Source organism: Quercus suber, unplaced genomic scaffold (assembly GCF_002906115.3).
Source record: "Quercus suber isolate HL8 unplaced genomic scaffold, Cork oak 2.0 scaffold_1134, whole genome shotgun sequence".
NCBI classification, from domain to species: Eukaryota; Viridiplantae; Streptophyta; class Magnoliopsida; order Fagales; family Fagaceae; genus Quercus; species Quercus suber.
Window position 1 is genome coordinate 57,820 of NW_027070537.1, and position 12,524 is coordinate 70,343.

The window sequence follows — 12,524 nt, forward strand, 5'->3', positions numbered from 1 at the left end:
CCTTATCAGTACTCAAGTGGTTCACTCTGACCAACGTTGCCCTGCTAAGGGGTTATATCCCCATTAATGCAGCCAGAGGGGTTAGGTGAATGCATTAAGTGCGAATGTGACAGCTTGCTCTGAGCTTATTCCCTCCCAAAGATTATCCTTAGAATGTCGAGGACGAACAGGTCCTCGGTGTGGATCACAAAAAAGGCTTTGTCTAACTTAGCCTTGGCTGGTCAGTCCTCCTCGGCGTTGGCCTTGGGCCTAATACCCGATGGGCCGAGGCTATTGGGCCCACGGGCTCCACAGTTGAATTTTGATTTGGGCCAATACTTAGTTTTTTTGGAAATAGGAATTTTAGTTTATTTCAAAACACATTTTACATGGCTATGAATTTGAATATGTCTACCAATTTTGAGTAATAAATTACTCTAAAGTCTATCTTTTATTCCTTTTGTTTCATTTTAATTATGGTTAAAATAACATTGTAATTTTGTGATAAATTTTTATTATTATGATAATCTCATTATTCTTTAAGAGATGAAAAATTTGAATAATAAATTTAAAACTTATAACGTTTAATTATATATCAAATATAACACACTATAATAAAAGTTAGGAAAATATAGTGCACCTTAAAAAATATTAATCAAACGTACAAAATATAATAGTATGATATATTTGTACTTTGTAGATATAAAAAGATACAAAATGCTTGTAAAAATCTTTTAAAAAAATAAATAATATTTGAAATAATCATTGCTTTTTATATATTATATTCCATTACAAAATATTTATATATTCCCCCACAACGCGTGGGTCTGCGACTAATTAGTACTAATATTGAAGCTCAAACAATGCCTCAACAACCACTAATTTATAGTAACCGAACTAGGTGACATAATTGCGATTTTTAATCCTTGCCTAATTTTATTTTCTTGGCTCTTAGGCGTGCCCTTTAGCTTGTATTATTTTCCTTGATCCTTTTGGATTCATCTTCTTAACTTATTGAGCGAAAAAATAAACTCTTTCAAGCAACCAAGAAATTAATGACGCAATGGAACACCACATATGAACATAATAAACAAAAATAGATACACAGTTTATATAATTATATGTTAATTACTTATTAAATCATCATACTTGAAACACAGCTGAGAGATTAACCACGTTTCCCCTAGCACATAAATATCCACACAGGTTTCTCTATATTTTACAAACTACTAGTACTGCCAACCAAAGATGCTCTATAAGTTGTGGCTTAGATGATCCACAAAATATCAACCAGAGATTTCAGTAGCCTTAACATCAGGTTTCTTCACCTCTTCTTTTGGAACAGTAACAGTGAGAACACCGTTTTCCATCGCAGCCTTAATCTCATCCATCTTCGCATTCTCGGCAACCTGAAACTCCTCAAAAATTTGCCACTGCTGCGCTCGACACGGTGTCATGTGTCATTCTTGTCTTCCTTCTCTATCTTCCTCTCTCCGCTAATCCGAACCACTCTGTCATCTTCATAATTGACTTTCACTTCCTCCTTTTTGAGCCCAAGAAGATCAGCCTTAAACACATGGGCTACTGGGGTTTCCTTCTAATCAATTCGGGTATTGACGAAAGCAGATGTCTCTACCGGAAACTGAGGCACATACAGAGATGAAGATGAAGGGAATGGGAAATCCTTGAATGGGTCCCAGATGTCCTGCGAGAACGGATCAAAGATATTGCTCTGTCGGCCATTTAAGAAGCTTGGAATCAGCGACATTTTGAACTTGTGAATGTTGTGATTCAGAGACTATAGGATTATTGGTTGCTATAGCTTTTTTTTTTTTTTTTTTTGCTGAACTGGTTGCTATAGCTGAGAAATTTGGATGGTAAAAATAGTTGATGGGTTGGATATTTATTAAGGTCCCAAGAGTATTCTAGTATAGTCTGGCCCTGTTTTTGTGATTTTGCTTCTTTGGAACTTTCTAGGACTCTTGAGAATCATTTAGGAGCTACTTTTGTCTTTGTGGGCACATTGTGGACCTATCCATTTAAGCTTGAAGACTAAATTGGGCAAATTGGGAAGTCACGGTTTTTTTTTTTTAGCTAGTGGATATATGGCCCATGAAAATCTTATATGGGGTTATGGTGACATAATTTTTCTATAGTCTAGACGTTAGGGGAGTTGATTGGTTGGGGAGAAAAATGAGATGATTTGTAATGAGAAGAGAAAATATGAAAGAAAATGGTGGGGTGTGTATGTTAAGTTAGAGCCTTGGAGGGGGTGATTTTAGGCGGGAGAATTGTTTTCTCGCCAGCCTACATTTTGTAAAGAAAATGGATGAAATTTGGCTTAAGATGAGGAATGGGATGAAATTTGGCTTAAAAAAAATTTCCTTATAATTTATATATATATATATATATAAGGTATAAGAATAAATTTATGAGAGATATTACGTTCACATCATTTTCATAATATTTTTACAACAAATATAGGTGGTTAGTTGTTATTGATTCAAATTTGAACCTAACACTAAATTACTTTTTTGCCTCAACAATAGCAACCAATAACAACTTGCCACTTAGGATTTGTTGTAAAATTATTGTGAAAATTTGTGAACATATCATTTTTCTAAATTTATATAAACATCATTTTTATCATCTTATTTTTCTTCTTAAACAATTAAAAAAAAATTCTATTCTCCCAATTTTTCACCCCAAACAAACACACATATGGGAAATTTTAAATATTTTCTATCCCCCAATTTTCCATCCCCCAGACAAAGCCTAGATAATAAAGCATTCTCCCCTTCAATGACTTGGTTTCCTCCTCACTTGGGTGTTTAGATTTTTCTTTCTTTCTCTTCTTTTCTTTTCCTTTCTTCATTTTTAATGTTCTGCTAAGAAATGAGTGTTGTCACGATGCTTTGTAGCATTTTTTTTTTTTTTTTGAAGGGCTTTGTAGCATTTATTAATTTGGTTTCCAATCGTTGAGCTAATTATATTTTTTAAAGTTTGGTGGTTGATACAATATTCCGGGCAATCTCTTTATTGTTTTGCTGAAATTAGATGCACGAGAAATGAAATTGGAAACACTCTATATTGCTATACTATTACGTTAGATTGGTAATTCTAGAGTTTCTGGGATCTCGGAGCGTAGCCGCTAGATTAGATTATATAAAAGTGGGCCTATGAGTTTGTTTCTCTTTTCACGTTGTAAATGTAATAGTTTGGGCCGCCAGTTAGTTGCTACGAGATAACTTTCTTTGGCAAAAGTTTCAGGTTCAGCTTCCAACAAGAATTTTGATCCAAGAGCTATGCTATAATACCATCGGCCATAATAAATAATAATTGCTCTGTTGAAATTTTTTTTTTCATTGATATTTTTGTTGTAAACTTGTAATTGAAATAACGATATTTTTATATTCTAAAAAAATGATACTTTTATCTAAATGTACTATTAATACCATTTTTATATACTAATTAAAAAATAATTGGTACAAGGTCACAAGTAACAACTAACAAATGACGCGTTGAATTTTTTTTTTTTTTTTCAATATCACATTGAATTATTTGTTCTTGGTGATTCACGAACCCAGATCTCCATGTACGAACACACACATGATCTTGTTTTGCTTTCTTTGCTTCCCCCACCCCCCCCCCCCTTTTTTTTTCCTGCATATTCAGCAAAAATAGTTAACAACACAATATTTTCACAATAATTTTATAACCAAATTTAAGTAACAAATTGTTAATGGTTGATGTTATTGGCAAATTCATACAAGAACCACTAATAACTTGATACCTATGCTTCATTATGAAATTGTTGTGTCTGTGGTACAACTCAATTTCGTGTGTAGAAAAATATAATAAAAATAGAAGAAAAAAAAAACTAAATATGTAATTTTTGTTTTACTTTTATGTCTCTCTCCTCCAAAAACACAAAAAACATAAAAATACAAAATCAAATAAGATAAAAAACTATCCATCAGACCACTTACATCATGGAATTTCAAATCAAAAGTAGATAACTTAAATTTTGGTCAAATCTCAAGTGGGTAAAGTTTCAAATTTTATATCACAAGTAGGCAACTTAAATTTCAACCAAACCATAAGTGAGTAAGTTGTAATTTGCCCTAATATTAAATGATCGTATGTATATATTAATAAACAAATAATTGTATATAATTTGAGATTAGATTGTATAAATTTCTAAAGATTGAGTTCTCATTCTCACTCCCTTTCTTTAGATTGAACAAAGGAACTCTTGAATATTTTGGTGATCTCAAATGTGTTGGTATCAATGGTATGTAACTTATTACTTTGATAAATCATTTCTTTGAATAACACTATGTACTTACTCAAAACCTTACTTATCCGATTTTATTGTTAAAGACAATTTTTTTTTTTTTTTGGGAAGAATTCACCATATGATAAATCTAATCAATGAATAATATCAAGAAAAATGAATACAAATTTTTTACTGCTATTTAGTAACATCAATAGTTCTGAAAATGTATCTAATTTATTGATAAAATATAAATCGTTTATTTAGTAGTAAAAATTATTTATACACACACGCTTTATATATATATATATATATATAATAATAATCATAAAACAAGTAATAGAGCAAAAATTCAAATCCGGATTCTGATAAGGGAGAAGGCAATTCTACTGAGTTACAAAACTCTTGGTTATATAATTTTTAATAGTAAAGAGTTAGTGAATCTAATAATATAATTTCTATTATAATTAAATTATTAATGTTAACATAAATCTGTGGAGGCAAAAAAAAAAAATCTTGTTGTTTACTATATGTGGGGAAAAAATAAATCAAATAGCTTATGAATAAGCTTGAACTTTTTTTTTTTTTTAATGAGTATAAGTTTGAACTTATTCAACAAGAAAATGAACCAGACTTTAATATAAGTTATAGCCTAATTATGTGCTCAATCTCACTCATGGTAAAAAAAAATTTATTAAATGAAGCCATCATAAAATTTTAATATTCAATCAGTTCGTTTACAATCCATAATTTACTCATACAATCCCATGGTACTTCTCATTGCTTTTTTCTTTGATCAATTATCATCAAAGTATTATGTAATTTTAAAAGGAAGTAAACATACAAAAACTATATATATATATATATATTAACTAAAACAATACCTAACGCTATTTTGAAGAATTAAATAATCAAGTATCAATCTTTTTTTTTTTAAATAATCATCATCATCATCGTCATCATCAAATATCAAATATTTACTAAGACTCAAAAATTTCCCTTTCAATATAAATAAGGAGAAAATGCACTTTAGGTCGATTTGGTATTTTAAATGTAAAAAAAATTTTAAGAGAGAAATTTTTGTAAACAGTTCTATCATGGTATTTTGAAAGCACAAAGAAAAATTTGATAAACTATATTTGAAAATTTTTATAAACCAAAAAAAAAAAAATTTAAATAACTATTTTTTTTTATTTTAGAAAGAAAAGTCAGTATTTTCATTTAAAATTCAAATATATCTATTATTAAGCATTTGAGACGTGATTTTGGGTTTTATCAAAGACACTCGCACGTGCAACCGTGCCAAGACTCTTAACGGCTAGTAAATTATAAACGCATAGTCTTTTCAATTTCTCTCTCTCTCACTTTCCCTCACCCTTTCTACACTTTCCTTCACTTCTCTCTCTAAAAAAATCCTCTCACTTTCAGACACTTTCCCAGATAACCCATCTTCAGACGCAGAAAATTTTCCCTTAGGAAGTGGATTTCCTTACCCCAAAAACATATAGATTCATTTCTACTCTCTCCAATCTTCTTCACCATTCAATTGAAGAAACGGGTTCAAAGATTTTCCCCAGAAAATCTGATCCCCCTCTCTCTCTTCCTGAATGCTCTAAGTTATCCTCAAATAGAAAGTGGTTCTCTAACAACTGAAAAAAAAAAAAAAAAAACACTTTTCTTGGAAATTCAGGAAAAGGGTTTGAAGATTTTCTCGGGAAAGTGATTTCCAGATTTGAATTTTAAGAAAAGGCTATGTGGAACAACAACAAGATTTTTCCGGCAAGGGGGTTAAACATGTTCAGGTCAGAGATTTTTTTGTGCTTTCATATGATTTAGACTAATGGATTTTTTCTGGCTTCTGATTTTGTTTGAATTAAATTACAACTTCCTGCTGATTTTCAGTCTTGTCAGTATTGAAAAACTTCTTTTTGGATTTTCTTTGGTCTCTTCCTTTTTGGAATTTCCTGGTTTTTGAATGTTATTGATTTTTATTAACTAGAGTTTTCAATTTTGTATAATTTTGAATGCCTTTCTTGGTAGTCTTAGTTGTACCCCGTTGGTTTTTTCTTCTAATTGGTGTGGAATATCCTTTCAAATGTATACGGACTTGAATGAATTTTCATATTCCTGTTGTTTTAAAAGATTTTAAAAAAAATTATTTTCTATATTTCTCCTCTAAAATTTGTGGCATGTGAAGTTTATTGATTAATGCTTCATGTGAAGTTTGTTTCTTAAAGGTACTTTCTTTGGGTCAGAATCGATTTGGGGTTATAATTTGCTAAATGGGTATGTGCTTAGCAAGACTGTTGTTGATGGTTCTGATTAGAATTCTATGTTTAACTTGATGTGGGGTTATAATTTCATGTATGGGTACTTGCCTGGCAAGACTGTTGTTGATGATTCTGATTAGAATTCTATGTTTGACTTGATGTGGCCAACCCTGACGAGTCTGTTGAATTGCTAACCTCAAATGTTTGGGACTAAGGTTTTGTTGTTGTTGTTGGTTTTGTAAAATGAGTTTTTGTCACAATTTTTAAGTGTAGTTAGGATCAATTTTAAAAATTGTATTCCTTTTATTGACTTCAAAAAGAAAAAAGAAAAAAAAAAGTTGTACAAATGAACAATGATGCAATTGGGTTTTTAAGGGATGTTAGAAAGATACTTATGGTATATTGTGGTTTCAATCAATGCTGGAAAGTTTGGTTGATTCCAGTAGTGACTTCAGGCACCCAATGGATTCCCTAAGATTTTAGTATGTAGTTATTTGTTTGTTTAATGATTTGGTTGTTGATGCTCTGGTAGAATGAGAAGATATATGGAATTGTGTAGATAAACAGACACAAGACTGTTAAATGCTGATATTGTTACAGGTGAGCTGATATCATTGCCTCTTTTGTTGATGTCACAAGTTTCGTAGTTTTTCAGGAAGTCTGATGTTTCAGATATAGTAATTTTTGAGGCACCCAATGGATTCCCTAAGATTTTAGTATGTAGTTCTTTGTTTGTTTAATGATTTGGTTGTTGATGCTCTGGTAGAATGAGAAGATATATGGAATTGTGTAGATAAACAGACTTAAGACTGTTAAATGCTGATTTTGTTACAGTTGAGCTGATATCATTGCCTCTTTTGTTGATGCCACAGGTTTCGTAGTTTTTCAAGAAGTCTAATGTTTCAGATATAGTAATTTTTAGGGCACCTCCAATTTTACAGGTATGACGTGAAATTTACTTAGAAGTGCCTTTTAGAATTTTTTTTTTTTTTTTTTTTTTCTTTCCATTTGATTGAGGAGGGTTGCTGAGATTTGAAGTTTAGTTTGCAAACTGCACCATAGTTTAGGGAAAAAGGAGCAAATTTGCACTGGAATTTTAGATGTCTGCTTTATTACTTTCAAGGAGGATGTTAACTCTCCATGGTTCATACTCATTATGCAGATTCTTTTGAAGGAGTTCCTCCATATCCCTTATACAAGTGTCTAGCATCAGCTTTATTAGAATCAATCAATTCAAAAGCCTTTTGTAGGCCAGATGGTGGTTTGAAGTTTATTCCTGAAGGAAGCTCTTTGCAACAGGAAGAAAATGAATGGCAGAAGCTGGTTTTGGATTAGTGATCAGAAATTGTGAATGTAAGTTCTAAATTTTTAGCTGAGGGTGTCATTCAATAATTTCAATGCCAAATTTTCTTCGTGTAGTATTAATCTAACAGGTGTTGTCTTTCATCAGAATTTGAAGTCTGTTGTCCAAGAACATTATGTTCAGGAGCCTTTCTTTTCGCAGCTAAAAGGTATCAATGTGTTTCTACTATGAATCTCCATGTTTATTGTCCGAACATAACTGGATCAGACTTCTTTGTCATAACTATGAATCTCATCATTTCCATTGAGCTCTAGCTCAAAAGGCACCTCCTCCCCTTGTAAGAGCAAGGTGGAGGGTAAGGTTGTGAGTTCAAGACCCACTACATGCGTGTGTATCTTACCAATAAAAAAAAGTAAAAAGAAACTATGAATCTCATCACTCTTTATTCTAAATCTCTATGCGTTATTGCCAATCTTGTTTGAAGTGTATCCTATATGGTAATTTAACATTGTCTACAGATGGCAAGAAAGCAATCGAAAAAAGTTGTGCCATTGGTGACTACAATAAATATGAAAAATTCCACTTTTATGCATAAATCAACATTAATCAGTTGGTAAATGCTTTTTGATGTACTTTCTCTTTTATTTTTTTGGACATATAATTTTTTATTTTCAAACTTTTTAATGAGATCAAGTATGAATGAGTCATTGTGCCTACCATGGATACCAGATGCAGGCACCAAAATGCAATGTTATGTATGTAGGAGGTCTAATTTTTGTTTTGCTAGTTTTGTCATTGATTCTAAATTAATCAAATGTTTAGAGTGTCAAAAACATATAATTAGAGCCATGCTATACTCCTCAACCTTAGAATTTTCCCTAAGAACACTATCATTTGAATGAGCAAGGTTCCTCTCAATTTCTAGTGGAATGGAGATAGTCCATTTTGGTGTTCATATTTTATTTGTTGTACCTAACAGGTATACATGATGATGGCACTAGAGACACCTTTAGATTTGTAATATTTAAAATCTGAACCATGAAATTGATTCATTTGAGATGGAGAGGACCCTATTCCCATTTCAACTTAATCAGATTTGATCAACTTTTGTTTAAAATGTAATATGTAACATTTAAGTAATTTGTACTTCCTTTACAACAAATGTGTAGTGTTTCAAGTTCAGGTGTCAATCCTATTTTTTCAATTAATTTGTACTTCCTTATTTCCACTTGACTCTACTCTTCGTAACATAATAAAGATGCAGGATGTCCACCAGTATAATTCGTTCACTGAAATGTTGGGGCCAGAGAGTCTTGCAAAGGTTCTTCCTGGAGTTGAAACCATTGAAGAAGGTAACAACTGCATTTATTTTATTTTTTTTTAATTGTGTTTCACTTCCTATATGGTGATAAAGTTTATCCATCTAGGCAAAAAGGAGTTAATTGTTCTGGCAAATAGCTGCAAATAATTTTGTGCTTGCAACAGAAAATATTCCGGTGACATTTTTAAGATTCAAAACTTTGTTGTGCATAATAGTAATAGGAACAGTGACTAATAACAATAGAATTTACAATAGTAATAGACCCAATTGAATTTACAATAATAATAGACCCAATAAGTCGTTTAGAATTTCTTTTTAATTTGATTAGGATCAGTTGTTGTAACCCAATAGAGTTGGTTTTGTTGTAGTATATGAGTCATCATTAGGTTTGTTGTAGTATATCATGCAAGGTGGTTTCCTTTGGGTAGTTTAGGTGAGGAACTATTTTGTGTTAAAATTGGTTGATTGTAATGGCTTGGAGTTTGTTTAGCACTTCTTTATTTTTTAACACTACTATAAGTTCTTTAAATAGTTCTGTGGTGAAAATTGTTGTGCTTTCGTACCATACTCAAGTTAGTAGATTGTTTATTATTTGCATTATTCTTGTTAAGCATTGTTCTTGATATGCCCAAAAGTTTTTTAGCTGAGTTCCTAAGATTGTTTTGAGTTTATGTGCTCTATAGTAAGTTAAATCTCATGTAAACGATTTTCATGAACTCTTATGAATAGTCTCTTTTACCTTATGAAGTTGACGTATCACTTGTTTGTTGCCCCAGAAGTTATTCTCATTTTGTTTTTGGTTGTTTTGGGGCCTATATGTAGGTTGTTGTGCATGATCTTGCCTTAGAGATTAAATTTTAAAACCTTTGACTTACGTATGAGATGTTTTACAGACTTTGTTATTGTTATATGTAGGTTGCTGTGCATGATCTTGCCTTAGAGATTAAATTTTAAAACCTTTGACTTACATATGAGATGTTTTATAGACTTTGTTATTTTTATATGTTAAAACAAACGCACGCGCGCGCCGGGGGGTAATACATAGACAATTCATTACTCTTTAAAAAAAAAAGGGAAAACTTCTAACGGTTACCTTGTTGGATTTGTGGCCTTGGTTCGTTACTAAAGAACATTTGTATACTTTACATGGGTTTTGAAAGCCATTTTAAAGTCTCCCTTGCAAATGGTTTTTTCAAAATAGACATGATTTTGTCTTCGTGACAAATGTTAATTTTATAAATCCAAAACTTCTTTGGTTTTAACTACTAGTATTTTCCTACCACTTTGAAAAGTCTTTAAATTTAGTGGAGCATATGTGGCTTGTATTTATTAAAGACAATTTTAATTCTAATTTCAAATTTTGGACTTTGTGAAATGGAACTATTTTGGTTTGAAATTCTTGTGTTAACTTTTCTGGCCTTATGGCTATTATTCAACAATTGTGTTTGAAACAAGTCAAAGATAAAATTGTTTTATCAAAAAATAAGTGGAATACTCCTATACTCTTGGTTTCAAGAATGGTTTCCTTTAAACCCCTTTTTGAATTTGATCCCTTGCGATTTGAACTCCAAATTTTGGTTTGAAACTTAAGTCATCAATTGAAGTAATCCTTGACCCTTTTAGTTGAAAGGTTTATGCCGAAAATGTTAATGTCAATGATTGCTTGGTTTTGTTTTGAGACACATAACTATGTTTATAATTTTAGAATGAAATTCTTTTAAGGGGGGAAGAAATGTAACACTCCAAATCTTTTTAAGCAATTTTACACCTTTATTGTTGTAAATATGTTGTAGTGTGTTTATTTATATTATCATGAGGAAAGAAAGGAAAGAAAAAAAAAATCCCCTACAGTTTCTCTTGATGGTTCTTTTATCTTGCTTTGGACCCATTTGTTTTCAGGGCGTGATAGTTGTGGCTTTTGATTTAATTTTCTCTAGCATGTTACTTGAATTCATTGATGTACAACAGATTAGAATTTATTGCATATGAGATATTGCATATTTTGGTGCTTTGACTATTTCCTCCTAGAGTCTCATGTAGAATCAAATGGGTAAGGATTTGAATAGGCAAGGAATTAAAGTGAATGATCAGAATGTTTCCCATCAAGAATTTGTTTCCAATTGAGCTTATGCATGTGGACTTGGCTAAATGAGGTACTATGACTTAATTTCTTTTCTTTGATCATGTTGATGGTAGACGACAGGTCGGAATTCTGACCACATGGCGATTTCTCTATCGTTGATGATGATTGTGATTTTTTTGGTGATGGCAGCAACAACGAAGACTTGTCCATCGACATCAATACGTTGCTTGACATTCTTGGAGAAGATCCTTAGCCTTCACAATTGCAGGTGGGTTCTTCAATATTTTTTCCCTCTAAATTCTATAATTTGATGTTTTTTTTTTTAAGGAATATTCAATTGTGTAGTTAAAATAGTGTGTAGTAACTAGTTAGCTAGTACTTTAAAAAACCCACCCTAGATAGTAGTGTGTTTCGCTCAATCATTGAATTTTGAATTTATGGTAGACTACGTTTGTCTTAAAACTTAATTGAGAAGAAACTTCCTCAAAGCATAGCTATTGATTTGACCCTAAAAGAAATAATTGAAATGAGTTTAATAAATTGTCAAGGGGGTTTATAAGAAGGGAAAGACTTACGTATAGTACTTATGTGTTGTTCATTAGGTCACCTTCTTAAGATCCTACCATTTTTTCTTATGAGATGAAAGTGTATTTTTTTAATTAAATAGCCACATAGCTGAATCTTAAGAAAGGAACTTAAAAAACAACATCTAAGGTACTATACCTAAGTTTTGTCCTTGAGAATTATCACCCTTTGTCAAAATCTTAGCTTTTATGAAGTTAGTAGAGTGCATAGTGTTGGCAATGGAGGTTGTAGAAATGGTGATTTTGGTTTGATTGAAATTTGTATTTGGTATTTATAGCCTAGCTTACAATAAACCTTTTAATTTTGAATGGCATTGAATATGGTCATGCATGCTAAGGTGATTTAGTAATTCTTGGATTGATACAAATGTTATTAGTTTCCTTTTATATCTAAACATGGTAGCCATTGCTTCCTTGCATTGTTTTCTAATTTAACCTTGTCTTTGGACATACATAGCCGAATAGTCCCCATTGAATTTGGAAATAAATTCTTGCATTTAATTGGATAATCAATGACTTGATTAAACAGTGTAGCATGATTTATTTTCTTCCCTTTTTTTTATATGGTTGACATGCATAATACTTTCCTTGTACATTGGTCTTGAAGATTTGAATTCAAATTTAAATTTGATTGATCAATTTAAGGGAAGTCTTGAAAGGGCATTTAAAGATGAAATTTTTTCTAATCAATGAGAGTTAAATCTTTTG

General features: G+C 31.4%; 1 pseudogene; it reads right to left on the reverse strand.

Moving 5' to 3' along the window:
• Positions 1 to 1,066: 1,066 nt before the first annotated feature.
• LOC112016673 (18.5 kDa class I heat shock protein-like) lies at positions 1,067 to 1,872 on the reverse strand (annotated as a pseudogene).
• Between the last annotated feature and the right edge of the window lie 10,652 nt (positions 1,873 to 12,524).